This window comes from Musa acuminata, chromosome BXJ2-10 (genome assembly GCF_036884655.1).
Source record: "Musa acuminata AAA Group cultivar baxijiao chromosome BXJ2-10, Cavendish_Baxijiao_AAA, whole genome shotgun sequence".
Classification (NCBI taxonomy): domain Eukaryota; kingdom Viridiplantae; phylum Streptophyta; class Magnoliopsida; order Zingiberales; family Musaceae; genus Musa; species Musa acuminata.
In genome coordinates this window covers 16640904-16666992 of record NC_088347.1, presented here as the reverse complement: position 1 = coordinate 16666992, position 26089 = coordinate 16640904, and positions in this window count along the sequence as shown.

Below are 26089 nucleotides of genomic sequence, written 5' to 3'. Positions count from 1 at the left end.
TGATTGTGAGAGGGTGACGGTGGGATCCGGTGTTGATGGGGAAGACCAGAGAGACATGAGGAAGAAAAGTGACGAGGTAGTGGTAAGAAGTCCTCTTGTTGTGTGAGATGCAACAATGTTCGACATATCTATCCTAAAGAAGTCATAATGATGAGATCGAGGCTAACCTTCAATGAGATATCAGTGTGATCGGGTAGAGCAAAGACTACCGAGCAGATTTAGAAAGGTCCAGCTTGTGAGGAAGACCACCGATGTGCGAAGGAAATCATCGAGCAGAACAACTAAGACATCTATGAGTAGAGACCGTCAATATTGTTAGGATCGTGAAGGCACTAGGAGGGAGGGGGAGAGGTGGGGTGTGTGATTTAGTGCTATCAAAATAAAGTTCCGATTTAAAAATTTTGATTGATAAAACCCATATCGAAAATATGTTTAATTGAAAATATGAGTAAGGATAGTGAATAATTAAATCAATAAGTAATGACAAGGCAAGATAAGAAGGATACAAATCGATTTATAGTGGTTCGGTCATCCCGACTTAAGTTTACTCCCGATTCCTCTTCCCTTAAAGCCGTCGACTTTCACTATCGATATTCTTTTCAATAGGTGAAGTTTAACTACCCTTGTTACAACCTTTCTCCTTTTCATAAGCTTAGGAGAGATCCTTTATACCTTTCTTCTCCTTTTAACAAGCTTAGGAGAGAACTTTTATACATCTCTTTACACAAGACCTCACACTTCCGTAGTATAACCTTTACACTTAAGGAGGAAGAAACTCAAACACTTTTTAAGAGTGTTTACATACTTCAATTCATAAGATTTCATTCTTCTCTCTTCTTTTTCACCTCTTACATTAGGAAAGCATGAGTGAGGTATTTATAGACTCCAAATGACTTCAAAAATAAAGACCAAAATTTAAATCCCTGAGTTTTTGGAGTATTGGTGGTATTATCGTCGAATAGAGCCTGAGAATTTGGGCTCTAGCGGTACTACTATCGGCTTGGGTGGCATGACCGCAAGCACTAGTGACACGACCCCCAACACTAGCGGTACTATTGCTAGACTTCTTGAAAAAGCACAACCTATGCTTTTTGGCTCTCAGGTGGTATCATCGCTTGGGCCTAGTGGTACCATCACTTGGGCCAACTACAAGTCACCGAATTGGCCTTCCAATAGGCCCAATGGACTTCTAATTAAGTTAGCATGATTATAGGTCAAAACTAACTCAATTAGACTCCAAACAACTTAAATCAAAACTTAACCACTCTAAATAAAATCATAAAGCATTCATCACATTTTCCGATATGTCATTTGTTCATCTGACACTTCGTCAGAACCTATAATGCATCATCCTTTCCCTCAAGGTATTGCACGATCTTTTGTCATATTAACCTCCCTCAACATCCATTCTTCTTGGTTCAATACCTGATCGTTCCGGGCCGATGCTTGAACTCATGGCACGAAGTTCATTCTTCGGCACGTCGACTAATCCTCCGGCCCAACATCCAATCTCTAACATGATGCTCTTCGACCATCATCTAATTCTCCTGCTTTAAAAATTTACCTTTCGATGGTTCAAGTACATGATCGAAGTTTCTCCTGCATCATTTATCTTAAACTCATATCAGTTCTAAACTCATCAATTGATTTCATCATCAAAATCCAAAATTCAACAATCTCCCTCTTTTTAATGATGACAATCAATTGATGATAGAGTTTTAACCAAACTCCCTCTTTCTATATATCATTTTGAAATGAACTTGAATTAAAAAATGATAACATTTCAATGTACTATTTGAATTTAAGTTAAAATAATTTTAATAAAAAAATATAGTGAGTTTCAATAATAATTATTGCAAAGATCATATGCAAAACATCATAGTTAAAATGTCAAAATAATCAGTGCAGACTTCATATGCATAGTTAATATGTCAAAAATAATCATTGTATATATCATATGCATAATTCCAAATCATCATAAGTTAAAACATTATAATTTTTTTCATTATAAAAGAGTACAATCGATTTCTTTGTTGAATCTCGGATTTTGATGATGAAGTCAATTGTCATTTGGTTATCTAATCCATATATTGAGATAAGTGTGCAGGATTAACTACGATGACAGTAAGACATGTAGTAGGTGTTAAGCCGGAGTCAAGACCAAGATCACGTTGGGGGTTCGAGAGTTCGTCGGAAATTTGGACGGTCGTCAGAGGTTCTACGGGAATAATCCGAGAAGTCCAGGAGCTTGCCAAAGAAGCTCGTCGGAACTCACTAAGAGGATCGTCGCAAGTCCAGAAGTTTGTCGAGAGTCCACCGGTGCATCGCCGAGGGTTCATCGAATGTTCGCCAGAAGTTCACCGGAAGCTCGTCGAAAGAAGCGATTGACGCACCAGAACATGATCTGCAATATTGATGTCTTAATTGTCATAGTTAGCATGTAGATTAAGTTATGATTGGGAGATGATCCTATTAACTTAATCTAGGGGCCAATTGGGCCCTTGGCAGACCCAAATTGGGCTGAATGGATCACCCTATTCAAACCCAAAATTCCTGGCCGACGGTGGCATTGCCCAGGAGACTCGGTCTCCCAGGAGTTTTGGGCGATAGTACCGCCTCTGTCAGGCAGTGGTACCACTGGTAGTTATTACTACCAATGGTGGTACCACCCCTGTCAGGCGGTGGTACCGCTTGAGCTCGGTCTCCGAGCAATGTCAAGCGATAATACCACCCAGACTAAGTAGTAGTACCACTTAGTAATAGATGATAGACAGTAGTACCACCCAGTTATGGCGGTGGTAACGCCAGGACCCCAGAAATTTTAGAATGGACACTTTTGATCTCTGAATTCAAATTGATTGGGGCCTATATATGTTAGGATCAAGAGCACTAAGAGGGGGGGGGGGGTGAATTAGTATAGTAGAAAACTTTCGACGATTATAAAAGTGTTCGTACGATAAAAGTGATTTCAGTAAGAAAGCCGATTCGTAAATCACTTTAAATTTTGATTAAGTGAGATGCAGCAAACATATAAATGCAGTTTGCAGTTATGGTTCAAATTAGATAGTAGGCGCAAATTGAAATGTGATATTCGTGCGAAAAAACTGATTTACGTCTAAATGCTAATTTGTAAATCACTTGATTAAGTGAGATGCAGTTAAAGCAAGGATATAAAGGCAGTTTGCAGTTATGATAGAAATCAAAACGTAAGCGTAAACTGAAATATGATGATCGTACGATAAAGCTGATTTACGTCTAAACGCAGATTCGAAAAGTGCAAAGCTTGAAACCCAATCGTATATGCACAGAAAGCAGTAATCTTTTGAGGAGGTTTGCAGTAAAGATAATATGCTCAAAGTAAATGCAAACCGATATTTAGAGTGGTTCGGTCAATCTTGATCTACTCCACTTTTGGCTTCCTCCACCGACGAGGTCACTGACGTCAACTAGAGGCCTTCCTTCAATAGGCGAACGCCAACCACTCTTTTACAGTTTCACTCCTTTTGACGGGCTTAGGAGACAACCCTTACAGATTTCCTTTCCTCTCTTAACAGATTAGAACTTGGAAGAAAAGATGAAGAAGAACTTTCCACTCATATAACACTTTTGAGCTCTAAAAATCACAAAGTAAAATCAGAATTTCGGTGGTTTCTGGGTGCCCTTTCAGTGTTGAAAGGGTGGGGTATTTATAGGCCCTAACCCAGTTTGAATTTGGAGCTCAAAACTGTGAATTCCCGGAATTCCGGGTTTTGGCAGTTGCATCGCCTGACTAAGGCGGTTGCACCGCTTGGCAGAGCTCGAAGACTGAGCCTCTGGGCGGTGCCACCTCTATCAGGGGCGGTTGCACCTCCTGGTAGAGCTTGAAGACCGAGCTCAAGCGATGCCACCGCCTTACTGAGGCGGTAGCACCGCTCAGCCAGAGTTTGGAGACCGAGCCCAAGCGGTGCTACCTCTTGGCTCGGGCGATTGCACCGCCCAGTCTCGCTCGGAGATTGAGCCCAGGCGGTGCCACCGCCTGGCTTGGGCGGTTCAACCGCCTGGCAGAAATCAGGGTCCGAATGGGTTGATCCATTCGGCCCAATTTGGGTTTTTCAGGGGCCTAATTGCCCCAAGATTAAGTTAATGTGATCACCTCCCATTTCCAACTTAATCATTGTGCTAACTACGATATTTCCTAAGATATTTACTGCAACTTGCTCCGGTGAGTCAATCGCTTCTTCCGGTGAGCTTCCGACGAACTTTCGTCGATCATCCGATGAACCCTCGGTGATGCTCCTATAGACTTCCGGCAAACTCCTTGACTTGCGACGATCCACTTGGCGAGTTCCGATGAGCTTCTTTGGCAAGCTCATGGACTTCTCGGATTTGTTCCCGTAGAACCTCCGACGACTGTCCGAACTTCCGTCGAACTCTCGAACTCCCAACGTGTTCATTGTCTTAACTCCGGCGCAACTCTTGCTGCATATCTTATTTTCATCGTAGTTAATCCTGCATACTTACCTCAACATATAGATTAGATAACAAATAACAATTGACTTCATCATCAAAATCCGAGATTCAATAATCTCCCCCTTCTTGATGATGACAATCAATTGATAATGGAGTTAACCTTAACTCCCCTTGTCTATATGCCATGCTTGAGATAAGTCATTCTTGAATTCAAAACTTTTGAATTCAAGAGACATATTGATAAGTTAAGATCATTTAAACTTATCAATACTCCCATCATGATGTTTCTCTCTGAAGATGATGTCAAGGCTTGACATTCATTTTTAAATTTTACATAATAAGTTTGAATGATGGTAATAGTGGCAATTCATCATATTGTAAGATATCAACATGTAAAACTGCAAAGCAAGATTTTGATATCATTACATGATACAAACAAGGCATAATGCAAATTATAGCAATCATAGCATCAATTCATATATCTCTTAGTGATGCAAGCATGACATTAATACTCGTATATTTCTCCCCCTTTGTCATCAACAAAAAGCATGGTAATTGTGATACCAAGAGAACAATATAAGCGAATTTTGAGCATAAGTGTGATGCCTTTACTAGGTTCATGTCATTTTCAATAGTGAGTCAATTATGCAACCATGATATGGAGATATCAATTCTATTTTTACCCCGCATCTCCACCATCTATTTATGAGTTTACTTTAAATGAAGTTAAAATTGATGAGAGATTAAATCTTGCTTCATTTTCACAAGGATCAAGATATGTATTAGACACGAATCCTTGTTAGTAAAAACACTATCATTCATATAATCAGGAATCATTTTATCAAATTCAGTTCAGAAAAATATTTTTCATATAACAAGTGTATGAGAAAATCCGATTGTTAGGATACCAATTGTTAAGTGACTCCGAAAATGAAATTAACACTTTCATGCATTCGGACAAGGCTATGCTATAGATTTTCAAATACAATCATGAAGACAAAACATGCTTATTGTTATGGAAATTTTTGTATTCAACACATAATTTCCAACATGTTATTTAGGCATGTAATGACAATCAAGTGATTTGATCATTCAATAAAGTCCGAAAAATAATTTTAACTAGTTTATGTATTCGGACACATCAACATTCCTAATTCTCTTCTTATGAAATCAAATTGTTCTTCACTTAGAGGTTTTGTAAAAATATCAGCTAGTTGATGTTTAGTATCAATGAACTCTATGATTACATCATGATTAGTAACATGATCTCGTATAAAGTGATGTCTAATATCAATATGTTTTGTTCTTGAGTGTTGTATAGGATTCTTCGTTAAGCATATTGCACTTGTGTTATCACATTTAATGGGAATATTTTTAAGATGAACTTTATAATCTTCTAAGGTGTTTTTCATCCATACAACTTGTGCACAGTATGCACTTGCTGCAATATATTCAGCTTCGGTTGTTGATAGTGCAACCGAGTTTTGTTTTTTAGATGACCAAGAAACAAGGGCATGTCCTAAAAATTGACATGTTCCTGATGTGATTTTTCTATCTAGTCTATAACTAGCAAAGTCCGCATCAGCATAAGCAATTAACTCAATATTCTGTGATTTTGGGTACCATAATCCTAGATTTGTGGTACCATTAAGATATCTAAGTATTCTTTTAACTCCTTTGAGATGAGATATCTTAGGGTTTGATTGAAATCTAGCACAAAGTTCTACACTAAACATGATATCTATTCTACTGTAGTGAGGTAAATTAAACTTCCTATCATGCCCCTATAAGTTTTTTGATCGAAGCTTTCTCCACTTTCATCAATTTCTAACTTGGTGGAGGTGCTCATAGGAGTGTTAATAGCTTTTGAGCTATTCTTATTAAACTTTTTTAGAAAATTTATAGCATATTTAGTTTGATTAATAAAGATGCCATTGCTTAGTTGTTTAATTTGTAAGCCTAAGAAGAATGTTAACTCTCCCATTAAACTCATTTCAAATTCAAGACTCATAGTTTTAGCAAAAGATTCACAAAGAGGTTCATTCATAGAACCAAAGATAATATCATCAACATAAATATGAACAATGAGAAAATTATTTTCAAAATTCTTGATGAACAATGTAGTATCAACCTTGCCTTTTGTGAAATTATTTTCAATAAGAAAAGAACTAAGTCTCTCATACCAAACCCTCGGAGCTTGTTTTAAACCATAGAGAGCTTTAGTTAATCTAAACACATGATTAGTGAGGCTATTATTTTTAAATCCAGGAGGTTATTCAACATAGACTTCTTCGGAAATAAAGCCATTAAGAAAAGTGATTTTAACATCCATTTGAAACAACTTAAAATTATTACTACTAGCGTAGGCAAGGAGCATCCTTATGGCTTCTAATCGAGCCATAGGAGCGAAGGTTTCTTCGTAATCGATACCTTCTTCTTGGTTGAAACCTTTGGCCACTAATCTAGCCTTCTTTCTAACCACGATACCATATTCATCTTGCTTGTTTCTAAAAACCCATTTAGTACCAATAACTAAATGGTCATTTGGCCTAGGAACAAGCTTCCACACCTCATTTCTCTCAAATTGATTTAATTATCTTGCATTGCGATAATCCATGAATCATCTTTCATGGCTTCGTCAACACATTTTGGTTCAATTTGGGAGAGAAAAGCGGCGTTGGAACAAAAATTTTTAAGAGAAGAACGTGTTTGAACCCCCTTTGATGTGTCTCCTAAGATTAGCTCCTTAGGATGAGCATCTACATACTTCCAATCCTTGGGCAAGGATGTTTCAGAAGTGGATGCATCCAAGTTGCTAGTTGGAGATGGGGTTTCATTTAAATTCAAGGAATCAAAATTAACATCATCATCAAAATCGTTTTTTCTGATTTTGAAAATCTCATTGAAGACAACATGAATGGATTCTTCAATAATTAAAGTTCTTTTATTGAAGATACGAAACGCTTTAGAAACCGAAGAATAACCAAGAAAGATTCCTTCATCGGATTTAGAATCGAATTTTCCTAAGTTATCTTTTTCATTCAAGATAAAACACTTATACCCAAAGACTTTAAAATATGAAACATTGGGTTTTTTATTGTTTTAGAACTCATAGGGAGTTTTGGTGAGAAAGGGTCTTACTAGAACTCTATTCAAAATATAGCATGAAGTGTTTACGGCTTCGACCCAAAAATATTTGGGTAGGCTATGTTCATTCAACATGGTTCTTGCCATTTCTTGTAAATTTCGATTTTTTCTTTCTACTACTCCATTTTGTTGAGGATTTCTTGGAGTAGAGAAATTATGGTTGTATCCATTGAGTTCACAAAATTCTTGAAAATTATGGTTTTGAAATTCACCACCGCGATCACTTCTAATTGACGAAATCATAGAACCCTTCTCATTTTGAACAAGTTTAAAAAATTTGGTAAAATATCTAAAGCATTCATTTTTCTGTTTTAAGAAGTAAGTCCATGTGTATCTGCTATAGTCATCCACAATGACGAAGGTGTATTTGCTACTTCCTAGGCTTGATATAGAGATTGGTCCGAACAAGTCCATATGGATCAATTGTAAGGGCCTAGAGGTGCTTATTTGATTCTTAGATTTGAAACTACCCTTAATTTGTTTACCTAATTGGCAAGCATCACATACATTATCTTTGATGAACTTGATATGAGGACTTCCTTTTACAAGTTCTTTAGATGATATTTGAGTGATTAGTTTCATGCTAGCATGACCTAATCTTCTATGCCATAGCCAAGCATCCTCATTCAAAACCGAAAAACACATTTCATTACACAAATCATTGATGTCAATAGTGTATACGCTATTTTGTTTTAATGCAATCATATACATGTTTTTGTGTGGTTTTTCAATGATGCAAGCATTAGATTCGAATCTGACAATATATCCTTTATCACATAATTGACTAATGCTCAAGAGGTTATGTTTTAATCCATCAATTAACAAAACATCTTCAATAAAGAAGTTGGATTTGTTACCCATGGTTCCTTTGCCAATGATTTTACCCTTGTTGTCTCCAAAGGTGACATAGCCTTAGTCTATGCTAGTGAGCTTAGAGAATTGAGATGGATCTCTGGTCATATGCCTTGAGCATCCACTATCAAGGTACCATCTCTTGCTCCTAGCTTGCGATGGTATAGGTTTCTACAAGAAAGGATGATCTTTAGGTACCCATTTGCTTTTGGGTGCCTCAAAAATAGATCTACATTGTTTATCATGTTTCATAGAATTTATCATGGTTCCTTTAGGAACCCAAATTAATTTGTTCGGACTAATTTTCTTGAATGGACAATAATGCATTTTGTGTCCAAGTTTACAACAAAAGTTGCATTTGCTTTGGTGTCGAACATGTAAGATGGGGCCTTTCATGAAGGTGGTTGGATTTTGGTGAGGACTTCTCACAAATCCGATTCCACTTCTTTTGGGAACGTGACCCTTGTTTGCAAGAATCATGTTCAAGGACTTGCTACCAACCTCGAATTTCTTCAAGGTGTCCTTAAGTAGCAAGTTTTCCTTTTGGAGAGTTTCTAAATCATGACATTTTATGCATGAACCTAAACTATCGTGATATTCGGTTTTTAACTTATCGAAATTACAAGTAAGACTATCATGCTCCTTTTTTAGCAATTTATATTTTCTACTAATAATCTTGCATTCATCAAATAAGTCATGGAAGGCATTTATTAATTCATCAAATGATAAATCTGCATCTATTAAATTCATTACCTCCTCTCCGATGGCCATTAAGGCGCAATGAGCAACTTGCTCGGTGTTGGACTCCTCTTCTTCGGACGCGCTCGAGTCATCTCACATTGCTTTGAGTACCTTCTTCTTTGATGTTCTCTTTTTGACTTGGGGACAATCACTTTTGTAGTATCCCGGCTTTTTGCACTCGTAGCAAATAACATGGTCCTTCTTGAGTTCAAGTTTATTTTTTGTGTCATTCTTAAACTTGTTTCTTTTAATGAATTTTTAAAATTTTCTTGTTAGAAGTGCCAAGTCATCGTCACAGTCCTCATCACTTGAGTTTTCTCTCAAGTAGTCTTCTGAAGTTTTAAGTGCCATATCCTTCCTATTCTTTGGAAGGATGTCTTCTTGCTCTTCATGAGCTTTGCAAGTCATCTCGTAGGTCATTAATGACCTGATTAGTTCTTCAAGAGGGAAGTTGTTTAGATCTTTCGCCTCTTGAATAGTAGTGACTTTAGGATCCCAACTCTTAGGAAGGGATCTTAGAATCTTATTTACGAGCTCAAAATCCGAAAAACTTTTTCCGAGTCCTTTTAGACCGTTGACGACATCCGTGAAACGGGTAAACATGTCGCCAATAGTCTCACTCGGTTTCATCCAGAAAAGTTTGAAAGAATGTAACAAAAGATTGATTTTTGACTCTTTCACTCTACTTATGCCTTTGTGAGTCACTTCGAGTGTGTGCCAAATATCAAATGCGGTATCACAAACCGAAACACGATTGAACTCATTTTTATCAAGTGCACAAAATAAGGCATTCAAAGCCTTTGCATTAAGAGCGAAAGCCTTCTTCTCCAATTCATTCCAATCGATCATTGGAAGAGAAGACTTCGAAAATCTATTTTCGACAAGATTCCAAAGTTTAAAATCCATAGAAATAAGAAAGATCCTCATTCGGGTCTTCCAATAGGTGTAGTCCATCCCATTGAACATGGGTGGACATGTAATAGAATGGCCCTCTTGGTTTCCGGCGTATGCCATCTCTCTTGGGTTTTAATCCGTTTGAGAGTTAACCCCACTCTGATACCAATTGTTAGGATCAAGGGCACTAAGAGGGGGGGGTGAATTAGAGCAGCGAAAAACTTTCGACGATTATAAAAGTGTTCGTATGATAAAAGTGATTTCAGTAAGAAAGTCGATTCGTAAATCACTTTAACTTTTGATTAAGTGAGATGCAACAAAGATATAAATGCAATTTGTAGTTATGGTTCAAATCAGATAGTAGGCGTAAACTGAAATGTGATATTCGTGCGAAAAAACTGATTTACGTCTAAATGCTGATTCGTAAATCACTTGATTAAGCGAGATGCAGTTAAAGCAATGATATAAAGGCATTTTGTAGTTATGATATAAATCAAAATGTAAGCGCAAACTGAAATATGATGATTGTACGATAAAGCTGATTTACGTCTAAACGCAGATTCAGAAAGTGCAAAGCTTGAAACCCAATCGTATATGCGCAGAAAGCAGTAAGCTTTTGAGGAGGTTTGCAGTAAATATAATATGCTCAAAGTAAATGCAAATCGAGATTTAGAGTGGTTCGGTCAATCTTGACCTACTCCACTTTTGGCTTCCTCCACCGACGAGGTCACCGATGTCAACTAGAGGCCTTCCTTCAATAGGCGAAGGCTAACCACCATTTTACAGTTTCACTCCTTTTGACGGGCTTAGGAGACAACCCTTACAAAATTTCCTTTCCTCTCTTAACAGATTAGAACTTGGAAGAAAAGAGGAAGAAGAACTTTCAACTCATACAACACTTTTGAGCTCTAAAACTCACAAAGTAAAATCAGAATTTCGGTGGTTTCTGGGTGCCCTTTTAGAGCTGAAAGGGTGGGGTATTTATAGGCCCCAACCCAGTTTGAATTTGGAGCTCAAAACTGTCAATTCTCGGAATTCCAAGATCTAGCGGTTGCACCGCCTGACTAAGGTGGTTGCACCGCCTGGCAGAGCTCTAAGACTGAGCCTTTGGGCGGTGCCACCTCTGTCAGGGGCGGTTTCACCTCTTGCTAGAGCTCGAAGACCGAGCTCAGGCAGTGCCACCACCTGACTGAGGCGGTTGCACTGCTCAACCAGAGCTCGAAGACCGAGCCCAAGCGGTGCCACCTCTTGGCTGGGGCGGTTGCACCGCCCAGTCTAGCTCGGAGACTGAGCCCAGGTGGTGCCACCGCTTGGCTTGGGCGGTTCAACCGCCTAGCAGAAATCAGGGTCCGAATGGGTTGATCCATTCAGCCTAATTTGGGTTTTTCAAGGGCCCAATTGCCCCAAGATTAAGTTAATGGGATCACCTCCCATTTCCAACTTAATCATTGTGCTAACTACGATATTTCCTAAGATATTTACTGCAACTTGCTCTGGTGCATCAATCGCTTCTTCCGGCGAGCTTCCGACGAACTTCCGTCGATCATCCGATGAACCCTCGGTGATGCTCTTGCGGACTTCCGACAAACTCTTGGACTTGCGACGATCCACTTGGCGAGTTCCGACTAGCTTCTTTGGTAAGCTCATGGACTTCTCGGATTTGTTCCCGCAGAACCTCTGACGATTGTCCGAACTTCCGTCGAACTCTCGAACTCCCAACGTGATCATTGTCTTGACTCCGGCGCAACTCCTGCTGCATATCTTATTTTCATCGTAGTTAATCCTGCACACTTATCTCAATATATAGATTAGATAACAAATGACAATTGACTTCATCATCAAAATCCGAGATTCAACAATATAAACCCCACCCTTTCTTGCATGAAAGGGCACCGAAAGCTTACTTTTATTCTGAGTATTTGAGAGCTTAAAAGTGTTGTAAAAGCTAGAGTTCCTCTCCCTCTTTTCTTTCTAAGTCTTGATCATTTAAGAGAGGAGTGAAAACTTGTAAGGGTTGTCTCCTAAGCCTGTCAAAAGGAGAAAAGCTATAAAAGGGTGGTTGGCCTTCGCCTATTGAAGGAAAGCCTCTAGTGGACATCGGTGACCTCGTTAGAGGAGGAAGCCAAAAGTGGATGTAGGTCAAGATTGACCAAACCACTCTAAATCTTGGTTAAATTTACATTCTGCTCTTTATCTTAACTACAAACTACCTTCGTTGCTTTACATCAACTATACTTCCGTTGCTCTCAAGTTAAAGATCTTTCAGAAACGATTTTCGTATAATATCTTTTTGAACCGATGAATGTTTTTCACTACACTAATTCACCCTCTTAGTGCTCTTGATCCTAATAATTGGTATCATATCGGGTTCACTCTTAGTTGGATTAAAACCCAAGAGAGATAGCATATGCCGGAAACCAAGAGGGTTACTCTATTACATGTCCGCCGCCCATGTTCAATGGGATGGACTACACCTATTGGAAGACCCGAATGAGGATCTTCCTTATTTCCATATATTTTGAACTTTGGAATATTGTTGAAAATGGATTTTCAAAGTCTTCTCTTCCAATGATCAATTGGAATGAATTGGAGAAGAAGACTTTCGCTCTATATGTAAAGGCTATGAATGCCTTATTTTATGCACTTGATAAAAACGAGTTCAATCATGTTTCGATTTGTGAAATTACATTTGATATTTGGCATACACTCGAAGTGACTCACGAAGGCACCAGTAAAGTGAAAGAGACAAAAATCAATCTTTTAGTACATTCTTATGAAATTTTTCGAATGAAACCGAGCGAGACCATAGGTGACATGTATACCCGTTTCACGGATATCGTCAATGGTCTAAAAGGACTCGGTGAAAGTTTTTCAGATTTCGTGCTCATTAATAAAATTCTAAGATCCTTTCTAAAGAGTTGAGACCCTAAAGTCACTACTATTCAAGAGGCTAAAGATTTAAACAACTTCCCTCTTGAAGAATTAATCGGGTCATTAATGACCTACGAAATGACTTGCAAAGCTCATGGAGAGCATGAGCACACCCTTCCAAAGAACAGGAAGGATATAACACTTAGAACTCAAGAAGACCACTTGAGAGAAAACTCAAGTGATGAGGACTTTGATGATGACTTGACACTTCTAAAAAGAAAATTTTAAAAATTCATTAAAAGAAACAAATTTAAAAATGACACTAAGAATAAATTTGAACCCAAAAAGGACCAAGTTATTTGCTACGAATGCAAGAAGCCGGGATACTATAAAAGTGATTGTCCCCAAGCCAAGAAGAGAACACCAAAGAAGAAGGCATTCAAAGCAACGTGGGATGACTCAAGCGCATCCGAAGAAAAGGAGTCTAACACCGAGCAAGTTGCTCATTATATACTCATGGCCATTGGAGAGAAGGTATCAAATTTAATTGATGCAGATTTATCATTTAATGAATTGTTAAATGCTTTCCATGATTTATTTGATGAATGTAAAATAATTAGTAGAAAATATTAATTGTTAAAAAAGGAACATGATATTCTTGTTAGTAATTTTGATAAATTAAAAATTAAACATAATGATAGTTTAGTTCCATGTATGAAATGCCATGACTTAGAAGTACTCCAAAAGGATAACTTGCTACTCAAGGACACCTTGAAGAAATTCGAGGTTGGTAACAAGTCCTTGAACATGATCCTTACCGATAAGGGTCACGTTCCTAAAAGAAGTGAAATCGGATTTGTGAGAAGCCCTCACCAAAATCCAACCATTTTCATTAAAGGCCCTATCTTACATGTTTCACACCAAAACAAGTGCAACTTTTGTTGCAAACATGGACATAGAACTTATCATTGTCCATTCAAGAAGATTAGTCCTAACAAATTGATTTGGGTTCCTAAAGGAACCGTAATAAATTTCATGCAATGTGACAAACAATTTAGATCGGTTTTCGAGGCACCCAAGATTAAATGGGTACCTAAAAATCATCATTTTTTGTAGAAACATATATCACCACAAGCTAGCAGCAAGAGATGGTACCTTGATAGTGGATGCTCAAGGCATATGATCGGAGATCCATCTCAATTTTCTAAGCTCACTAGTATAGACAAAGGCTATGTCACCTTTGGAGACAACAACAAGGGTAAAATCATTGGCAAAGGAACCATAGGTAATAAATCCAATTTCTTTATTGCAGATGTTTTGTTAGTTGATGGTTTAAAACATAACCTCTTAAGCATTAGTCAATTGTGTGATAAAAGATATATTGTTAAATTCAAATCTAATGCTTGCATTATTAAAAAACCATACAAGAACACATCTATGATTGCATTAAAATAAAATAACATATACACTATTGACATCAATGGTCTTTGCAATGAAATATGTTTTTCGGTTTTGAATGACAATGCTTGGCTTTGGCATAGGAGATTAGGTCATGCTAGTATGAAACTAATCACCCAAATTTCATCCAAAGAACTTTTAAGAGGAATTCCTCATATCAAGTTCATCAAAGATAATGTGTGTGATGCTTATCAATTAGGAAAACAAACAAAAGGTAGCTTCAAACCTAAGAATCAAATAAGCACCTCTAGACCTTTGCAATTGATCCATATAGAATTATTCGGACTAATTTCTACATTAAGCCTAGGAGGTAGCAAATATGCTTTTGTTATTGTAGATAATTATAGTAGATACACATGGACTTTTTTCTTAAAACAAAAAAGTGAATGAATTAGATATTTCACTAAGTTTTGTAAAATTATTCAAAATGAAAAGGGTGTCATAATTTCATCAATTCGAAGTGATCACGGTGGTAAATTTCAAAACCATGATTTCTAAGAATTTTGTGAATCTAATGGATACAACCACAACTTCTCTACTCCAAGAAATCCTCAACTAAATAGAGTAGTAGTGTTAGAACCCTTGCAGATTCTAAACTTGGGGTTGATCTCTTTAGGGGATCGGCCTCCTTGGAACTCTATAGGGGTTCCTCCCTCCAAGTTGCTGCTCAAAGGCTGCAAAAAAGATTCATCTATTGCTTGAGAAAAGAGGAGGAATACATGGCTATTTATAGGGCTTCTAAACCCTAACTCCTAATAGGACTCCTACTTAAGACTCTTACTTCTAACCAACTCCTAATAGAACTCCTACTCAAGACTCCTATTCCCTTACAATTCCTAATTCTTCTTTAAGAAAAAACCTCATACTTGAATGTCCCTCTCAATTAGGACTCTCCTAACTAGAGTCCTAACAGAATGTCCCTCTCAATTAGGACTCTCCTAGCTAGAGTCCTAACAGAATGTCCCTCTCAATTAGGACTCTCCTAGCTAAAGTCCTAACAGTTTTACATGAATGTTCCTCTCAATTAGGACTCTCCAAGCTAGAGTCCTAACAGACCCGACCTCTTCAAATCAGCCTTGTCCTCGAGGCTGATGATTCATGAATTATGGGAATTTGATCTTCAAGTCGTCATAGTTCTCCCAAGTGGCATCTTCTATTGGTAGGTTCGCCCATTGTATTAGGACTTCATTAGTGGGTCGTCGTCGTCGAGTCACGATCCGTCGATCAATAATGGCACTTGGCTAGGTCTGGAGTTCTCTTTGGGTAGTCATATTTGGTGGGTGGCTTTGGGCTGTCTCCAAGCACCTGTTTAAAACTTCCGGTTGGCTGTTGGTTTGTGGGTGATATGTCGTACTCCTTTTCAATTTAGTACCCTGCATATAGAATAACTTTGTCCAAAATCTGCTATTGAAGATGCAAGTAGAATTTGTCACAAGCACAATGCGTCCCTTATAGTGTAATTCTTTTGAGTCCCAATTATAATGAGCCATGGGGCTTGGTGCTTCCTCCAATTTTTTTATAATCTTACTAGTATCTGAATCTTCCTACCATTCCATCTTAATATCCTCAAGGAAGTCGCTGGTCGGAAGTGAAACGGTCGAAACTTTAACTTGCTCGGGTAGCTGCGAAAGCGCATCTGCAAGAACATTCTCTTTCCCCTTTTTGTAAGTTATTTCAAAATCAAATCCAAGAAGTTTTGTTACCCATTTTTGCTGCTCGGGGGAAGATATCTTCTGCTCCAAGAGATATTTTAGGCTTTTATGGTCGGTCTTGATTTGAAAGTATCGCCTGATCAAGTACAATCTCCACCTCGTTGCTGCGCGCATAATGGCGAGCATCTCCTTATCATATGTTGACATATTTTGATCGGAGGGAGATAATGCCTTGCTAGTGTATACGAGTTGTTGACCATCTTGAATGAGAATGGCTCCAATTCTGACTCCAGATGTGTTGGCCTCAATAATGAAGGGTCGGTTGAAATCTGGTAGTGTTAGCACCGGCGTCGTCATCATGGCTGCCTTAAGTTTGTCGAAGACAACGGAGGCTCTGTCCAACCATTGGAAGACATCTTTTTCTAGTAAGGAAGTAAGTGGTGTACTGATCTTTCCATAGATTTTCATGAACTTGCGGTAGTAGCTTGTTAAACCCAGAAAGCCATGTAGCAATTTTATGTTTCTCGAGGTCGGCCAGTTTTGCATTACTCCAATTTTGAAGGGGTCCACTGCCACACCTTCCTCTGATATGATATGCCCAAGATATTCCACCTTTTGTTGAAGAAAGCAAAAATTCGTGGTTGTTGTGTGTTCAAAAGGTGGTTTTCCGTATGTCTTCTTCGCATGCTCGTATTTGATGATACCCGGATCAAAGGTCCAGCTTTGTAAAGATTTGTGCTCCCTTTCATCTAGCAATTCATCTACTATTGGAATAAAGTATTTGTCCTTAATGATTATGCCATTGAGAGCTCGGTAATCAACACATATTCGCCTTGTTCCGTCCTTCTTGCGTACAAGTAGCACCGGCGAAGAGTAGAGGTTGCAACTTGGCCGAATAACTCCTGTTTCGAGCATCTCTTTTATAATCCTTTCTATTTCATCCTTCTGGAGATGTGGATACTGATATGGCTGAGCATTTGCTGAAGATTTGCCTGGAAGAATCATTATACAATGATCATGCCGACAGGTAAGAGGTAGGTTGCGCGGTTCGTCAAATATATTTGAAAATTCAGTAAGCAAAGGAAGTAGATTTGGATCTTCAAATTTTGTTGGCTCTCCCTTAGTTTGCTGCTCAAGTTGTACCAAAAAGTCACTACATGCTTTATGCAAAACATTCTCCATTTGTTGTGTGCAAATCGTTGTTATGTCGCCCCCACGTTTCCCGTGCAATGTCACCTGTTTCTCCTTACTGTAAAATTTTATAAATAGTTGTATAAAATTCCAAGAAATATCACCTAATGTCATCAACCATTTAATTCTGAGTATGGCCTTATGATCATCAAGAGGGAGGAGGAAGAAATATGTAATTATCTCTTGGTCCTGCAGTAACAGTTTCACCTGCGGGCACCTATGATCATACTTCAAAATCCATCCATTGGCGACCGTAACGACAAACCTGCTGCAATTCTCAATAGGTAAGTTCATATGGACAGCAACCTTACTGTTTAGGAAGTTATTAGTGCTGCCCGTCTCGATGAGAACAGTGATCGGTTGTTGTTTGAGAAGGCCTCCAACTTTCATCGTTTGCGGGTTTGAGTAGCCAGCTAGTGTTTGTACCGTAACTTCGGTTGGTTGTGGCTCTTCTTCTACATCTTTTTCTTCATGTTCAAGGCTCTCTTCTGAATGTTCAATGACCTCTTCTTCTATCGGTTCAATCATAAGAAGTCCTCCTTTACTACAGCGATGCTTACGGCTCCACGGCTTATCACAATGCCAACATAACCCCTTCGCATATCGCTCCCGAAGCTCTTCTCCTGTTAACCTCTTTGGTGCAGGGACTTGGTCGACAGTAGGGGGGGCTGAGGGCTTCAATATTACTAGTTGAGGAGCGACCCTAGTCCTCCGAGCTTCATGGTTCAATTGCTCCTCTTGATGTCGTGCGAAAGAGATGGCTGCCATAAGCGTGTATGGTTGTCACGCTTTAACTACTCCTCGGATCTCCGGCTTCAAGCCCTCAATGAAGGTCCTCAATAGCTGTTTTTGAGACCAATCATGATTTTGATTAGATAACCATTCAAACCTGGTTTGGTACTCCTGAATGGTGGAGGTTTGTCGGATCTTTGCTAGTTGTTCGTCAATATTCTCGTAATCGGTTGGTCTGAAGCGGATCAGCAGTCCTTCTTTGAATTGTTGCCATGAAAGGACTCCATAAGTATGTTCAAACTGTTTAAACCATTGTATAGCATCCCCTTCAAGATGTATAGCTGCAATTTTCACCATAGATACATCCGCAGTTTTGTGGTACCGAAAATATCGCTCCGCGCGCGAGATCCAACCAATCGGGTCTCCTTCTTCCCATCTAGGGAAGTCAACTCTCATGCATGGATAGTTGGGGTTGGTCATAGAGCTTCCTCTCTCTTGGAAGTCATATCTTCGGGCTTGGTGTGATTGGGCAAAGCTCTCTCCTTGATGTGATTTCTTCGGGCTTAGTAGTCGGCCCAATTTGAGTTTGGTAAAAAGCGTCCGAATCTTATCCTCCATTCGCGCCTCCAAGGCTTCGAATTTAGCATCGATTGCCTCCTTAGATGCCATAGTATATGCCTCCAAATCTATGATGTTAAGATCTCTCTTTTGTTGTCAGGTTAAAGGCATGTATAGGTTGAGAGAAGTGATGGTCGAAAGGGTTGGTGGATTGATGGATGTAGGCTGCGGTTTAGGCTTGTTTTGTGGCTGTTTTGGGTGCAGTTTGAGGGTGTGGTTTAGTAGAGTTTTAGGGCTGTGGATGAAAGTTTTGGATCTGTGGTAGATGGTAGCAAAGGTTTGACAGAAATCCGTGGAAGTTGCAGCAAGTATGTGTTGTCTTGTAAGAGTAGAATTGTCGTCGAAGAAACAACGGTTTCTCGACGTAATTTCCACCAACAACTTGGGAGAATTGAGGAGGGAATTGATAGAAAAATCACAGTTTATATGACAGCAAGGATATCTAATTTAATCAAGAAAATTTTGGCAGTATAACAGCGAGGAAATTGGTGCAAGTTGCAATTGCAGAATTATCGTCGAAAAATTTCAGCGGGTTACGATGAAAATTTGCAGCAACATAAAATCGTTTTTAGAGATGAATTTTTTAATAGATCAATCTTAGATGGAAGCCAAGATGATCTATGAAGTGTATAAGAAATTTCATTCAAAAAGATTGCAAATAGATGGGTTAAGGCAACGATATGCAGTTGAAATTTTCTGCAGCATAGATTTTCAAGTGCAGCAGATTGGACATAAAAGATCAGTAGTTTATATTGAGAATTTTTCGATGAAACCAAAGGGAAATCTACTGTTAGGAAGTGTCAAAGATGTCATAAAAATTTCGTAGAAATTTGGATAGAAAAAGCACAGTAGCAAGATCAAACAAATGGTGCTATGCGGCTTGAATTCTGCAATTCAAGTGCAGCAGATTGGACATAAAAGATCAGTAGTTTATATTGAGAATTTTTTAATGAAACCAAAGGGAAATCTACTGTTAAGAAGTGTCAAAGATGTCATAAAAATTTCGTAGAAATTTGGATAGAAAAAGTATAGTAACAAGATAAAAAAGATGGTGCTATGCGGTTGGAATTCTGCAATGTATCTTTCGTCGTAGAGATGAAAACTTTGCGACGAAAAGTTTATGCAGCAATATAGGAACGATTTTTTTTTTTGATTTTTGAATAAGGATAACTAAATTGCAGCAGCAGTAAGGTAGGAAACCAGAACCTGTTGCAATTCACGGGGAGATCAAAGGATGATCCGTGGTGGTGGAGATGATGACGGAATTCGGTGACGATCTTTTAAGCAATTGTGGGAATTGCTTTGGATGGTTGTAGAGGGTTGATGGATGGCTGTAGAAGGGCAGCGAGATGCCAAGAACGCTGCTCTGATACTAGGTGTTAGAACCCTTACAGATTCTAAACTTGGGGTTGATCTCTTTAGGGGATCGGCCTCCTTGGAACTCTATAGGTGTTCCTCCCTCCAAGTTGCTGCTCAAAGGCTGCAAAAAAGATTCATCTATTGCTTGAGAAAAAAGGAGGAATATATGGCTATTTATAGGGCTTCTAAACCCTAACTCCTAATAGGACTCCTACTTAAGACTCTTACTTCTAACCAACTCCTAATAGAACTCCTATTCCCTTACAACTCCTAATTCTTCTTTAAGAAAAAACCTCCTACTTGAATGTCCCTCTCAATTAGGACTCTCCTAACTAGAGTCCTAACAGAATGTCCCTCTCAATTAGGACTCTCCTAGCTAGAGTCCTAACAGAATGTCCCTCTCAATTAGGACTCTCCTAGCTAAAGTCCTAACAGTTTTACATGAATGTCCCTCTCAATTAGGACTCTCCAAGCTAGAGTCCTAACAAGTAGAAAGAAAGAATAGAAATTTACAAGAAATGACAAGAACCATGTTGAATGAACATAGTCTACCCAAATATTTTTGGACCGAAGCCGTAAACACAGCATGCTATGTTATGAATAGAATTCTAGTAAGAATTCTATAAGTTGTGGAACAACAAAAAACCCAATGTTTCATATTTTAAAGTTTTTGGATGTAAGTGTTTTATATTGAATGAAAAAGATGCCTTAGGAAAATTTGATGGTAAATCCGATAAAGGAATTTTTCTTGGTTATTCTTTGATTTCTAAAAAATTTGTATCTTCAATAAAAGAACTTTAATTATAGAAGAATTCATCAATGTTGTTTTCAATGAGATTTCTGAAATCAAGAAAAACGATTTTGATGATGATGTTAATTTTGATTTCTTGAATTTAAATAAAACCCCTTCTCCAATTAGCAACTTGGATGCATCTACTTCCGAAATATCTTTACCCAAAGATTGGAAGCATGTAGATGCTCATCCTAAGGAGCTAATCATAGGAGACACATCTAAGGGGGTTCAAACACGTTCTTCTCTTAAAAATTTTTATGCAAACATCGCTTTTCTCTCCCAAATTGAACCTAAATATATTGACGAAGCCATGAAAGATGATTCATGGATTATCACAATGCAAGATGAGTTAAATCAATTTGAGAGAAATGAGGTATGGAAGCTTGTTCCTAGGCCAAATGACCATTTAGTTATTGGTACTAAATGGGTCTTTAAAAACAAGCAAGATGAATCTGGTGTCGTGGTTAGAAACAAGACTAGATTAGTGGCCAAAGGTTTCAACCAAGAAGAATGTATCGATTACAAAGAAACCTCCACTACTGTTACTCGATTAGAAGTCATAAGGATGATCCTTGCCTATGCTAGTAGTAATAATTTTAAGTTGTTTCAAATGGATGTTAAAAGTGCTTTTCTTAATGGCTTTATTTCTGAAGAAGTTTATGTTGAACAATCTCTTGGATTTGAAAATAATAGTCTCCCTAATCATGTGTTTAAATTAATTAAAAATATCTATGGTTTAAAACAAGCCCCAAAGGCTTGGTATGAGAGACTTAGCTCTTTTCTTATTGAAAATAATTTCTCTAAAGACAAGGTCGATACTACATTGTTTATCAAAAATTTTAAAAATAATTTTCTCATTATTCAGATTTATGTTGATGATATTATCTTCGGTTCTACGAACGAATCTCTTTGTGAATCTTTTGCTAAAACTATGAGCCTTAAATTTGAAATGAGTTTGATGGGAGAATTAACCTTCTTTTAGGCTTATAATTAAGCAACTAAGTAATGACATCTTTATTAGTCAAACTAAATACGCTTTAGATTTGCTAAAAAGATTTAATATAGATAGCTCAAAAGCTATCAACATTCCTATGAGTACCTCCACTAAGTTAGAAATTGATGAAAGTGGAAAAAGTTTTGATCAAAATACTTATAGGGGTATGATAGGAAGTTTACTTTACCTCATTACAACTAGACCAGATATCATGTTCAATGTAGAACTTTGTACTAGGTTTCAATCGAATCTTAAGATATCTCATCTCAAAGCAGATAAAAGAATACTTAGATATCTTAAATGTACCACAAATCTAGGATTATGGTATCCAAAATCCAAGAATTTTGAGCTAATTGCTTATGCTGATTTTGTAGACTAGATAGAAAGAGCACATTAGGAACATGTTAATTTTTAGGACATGCCCTTGTTTCTTGGTCATCTAAGAAACAAAACTCATTTGCACTATCAACAACTGAAGCTGAATATATTGCAGCTAGTGCATGTTATGCACAAGTTGTCTGGATGAAAAACATCGTAGAAGATTATACAGTTCATCTTAAAAATATTCCCATTAAATGTGATAACACAAGTGCAATATGCTTAATAAAGAATGCCATTCAACACTCAAGAACAAAGCATATTAATATTAGACATTACTTTATATGAGATCATGTCACTAATCATGATATATTATAGAGTTCATTGATACTAAATATCAACTAGCTGATATTTTTACAAAGCCTTTACGTGAAGAACAATTTGATTTCATTAGAAGAGAATTAGGAATGTTGATTTGTCCGAATGCATGAACTTATTAAATTGATTTTTCAGACTTTCTTGATTCTATGATCAATCACTCAATGCTGAAAATATTATGATACAAATTTTATATGATTATATGATTCAAAAGTTTCCATGATAATGAGCATGTTTTACCTTCATAATTGTGATTGAAGAACCATAACAAAACTTTGTCCGAATGCATGATTTTGTATTCCTCTTCCGGACTTAATGTATTTCTTGAATGGACCTTTCATGAGCCTATGTCATATTAAGTTTATTTCATATCAATGCTCCATGATTTTTGACATATGAAATTGATTAACAAATGCATCTCTCGTGGATTTACCTTGTGAAAAATGATTTTTAATCGAGAAATGAATTTGATGAAATGAATTCCTTCTTGATGAAGGAAGATTTTTTTTAATGAACACTTGCAAGAATTTAATTTCACATGTATATCTTGATTCTTGTAAAAATGAAGCATGATTTAATATCTTATCATTTTTAACTTCATTCAAAGTTAGTTCACAATGGCTTTTCTCCTTCATGAAAAACGTTAATGACAAATAAGGAAGAAGTAATGAAAGCTATCTCCTTAATGGACTTTTGAATGATACCATGACATGATTGCTTGAAAAATAATTTGTATGAATGATATCTTATGGTTGAAAAATAACATAAATCTTTACCACACTTATTACTATGCTTGAAATATGCTTGAATCGTTCTCCTTTTTGTTAATGACAAAGGAGGAGAAATATGTGGTAAATTGATGATAGAATGAATTGCTATGATTGCCATATTTACATCATGTTAAGATATCTAGAGCTTACATCGCAATCTTACAAATTGATATCTTGTCATGTGATGAATTACTACGATTACTATCTTTCACATATGAAATATAAGACTTGAAAATTGATATCAAGCCTTGACATCATTTTAGAAAGATACATCATGATAGGAATCATGATGGGGGTATTGATAAGTTTAAATGAACTTAACTTATCAATATGTCTCTTGAATTCAAAGGCTTTGAATTCAAGAATGACTTATCTCAAGTATGGAATATAGATAGGTGAAGTTAAGGTTAACTCCGTCATCAATTGATTGTCATCATAAAAAATGGGGAGATTGGTGAATCTTAGATTTTGATGATGAAGTCAATTATCATTTGGTTATCTAATCTATATGTTGAGATAAGTGTGTAGAATTAACTATGATGGTAGTAAGACATGCAGCAAGTGTTAAGCTGGAGTCAATACTAAGATCACATTGGGGGTTCAAGAGTTCGTCGGAAGTTCGGACGGTCGTCGGTGGTTCTGTAGGAATAATCCGACAAGTCCAAGAGCTTGCCAAAGAAGCTCATCGGAACTCACCAAGAGGATCATCTCAAGTCCAGGAGTTTGTCGGGAGTCCGCCGGAGCATCACCGAGGGTTCGTCGGATATTCGCCGGAAGTTCGCCGGAAGCTCGCCGGAAGAAGAGATTGACGCACCAGAATACGATATGTAGTATTGATGTCTTAATTATTGTAGTTAGCATATAGATTAAGTTAGGATTGGGAGGTGATCCCATTAACTTAATCTGGGGGCCAATTGGGCCCTTGGCAGACCCAAATTGGGCCGAATGGATCAGCCCATTCGGACCCAGAATTCTTGGCTGGCGATGGCACCACCCAGGATATTCGGTCTCCCAAGAGTTTTGGGCGGTAGTACTGCCTTTGTCAAGCCGTGGTACCACTGGTAGTTATTACTACCAGCGGTGATACTGCCCTTGTCAAGCGGTGGTACCGCTTGAGCTTAGTCTCCGAGCGATGTCAAGCAGTAGTACTAGCCAGACTGAGCGGTAGTACTACTCAGTGATAGATGATAGGTGGTAGTACTGCCCAGTTATGGCAATAGTACCGCCAGGACCCTAGAAATCTGGGAATGGACAACTTTTGAGCTCCGAATTCAAACTGATTGGGGCCTATATAAACCCCACCCTTTCCTGCATGAAAGGGCACCGAAAGCTTGCTTTTATTTTGAGTATTTAAGAGCTTGAAAGTATGGTAAAAGGCTAGAGTTCCTCTCCCTTTTTTCTTTCTAAGTCTTGATCATTCAAGAGAAGAGTGAAAACTTGTAAGAGTTGTCTTCTAAGCCCGTCAAAAGGAGAAAAGCTGTAAAAGAGTGGTTGGCCTTCGCCTATTGAAGGAAGGCATCTAGTGGACGTCAGTGACCTCGTCGGAGGAGAAAGTCAAAAGTGGATATAGGTCAAGATTGACCGAACCACTCTAAATCTTAGTTTGCATTTATATTCTGCTTTTTATCTTAACTGCAAATTGCCTCCGTTGCTTTATATCAACTATACTTCCATTTGTTCTCAAGTTAAAGATCTTTCCGAAATGGTTTTCATACGAAGTCTTTTTGAACAGACAAAAGTTTTCCACTGCACTAATTCACCCCCCCCCCCTCTCTTAGTACTCTTGATCCTAACATTCTCCCCATTTGTCATCAACAAAAAGGGAAAATATGCAAGTTACTACTTTGATTTGAAATGTGCAAGCTACTACTTCTCTCTCCCCCTTTGTCATTATCAAAAAGAAGATAATAATACCATGGTATCATGGTGCTACTTCTCTCCCTTTACATCAATGTTCCAATTAAAATATGAAAGATATTAATATCAAAGATAAGTTCAAGTTATTAAAGGTCAATTGATGATGGGGTATTATCAAAACACTTTTTTTTTTTATGTCATCTTAAAAATGTGATTATTTTGAATTCAAAATAGAACTATTTTAATGGTACTCTTGAATTCAAGTTAAGATAAATTCAAATTCATATATCATTGCAAGCCCAAATATTTAATCATGCTTCATAAAATAACTAGTAAAATTTAGGCATGAGTCATTACTAATGAAAAGTTATAAATGCATCATAAGTCTCCTTATTTAATATAATTGCTATTTCTCATGTCTTGTCATCAACACAAATAAGAGCTTCTTCTTCTCATTTGTTATCAACAAATTAGAGTTTACAAGTCATAAATACAAAAGAATCGTACATAATATCTCTAAAGTCATAAACATCGAGTAGTCAAGTGAAAGATCATGATTCATTAGGATAAATATCATTTTTAGTAAATAACAAAAAGAATCATAAATAAAGCTTTCATGAAATCTAGAATATCAATTTACTTGGTATCAAATTTATTTCATACCCTTTCTCCATCACTTAATGATTTTTGATAGACTTAGTCCCTTCACTCATGGATTTCATTGAAAAATACATCTCTCATGGATTTCATTCATGGATTTTTGATCCTTCATTTGATGCTCCTTTCCCATAAATTCTTTCTTACTCTTCTCATGAAAGAAGAATTTTTATGGATTTTTAATATGTGATGATCACTTGCAAGAATAAGGATTTGCTTTTGTATGGACATCTTGATCCTTTTAATGAATCCTTTCTCTTTAGTAAAATAGAAGCTTGATATGATGATACTCATTTATTGTTTTGGATTTGACTTGGTTCAAATCCTTTCATGAATTTGGTTACTCTTCTTCCTCTTC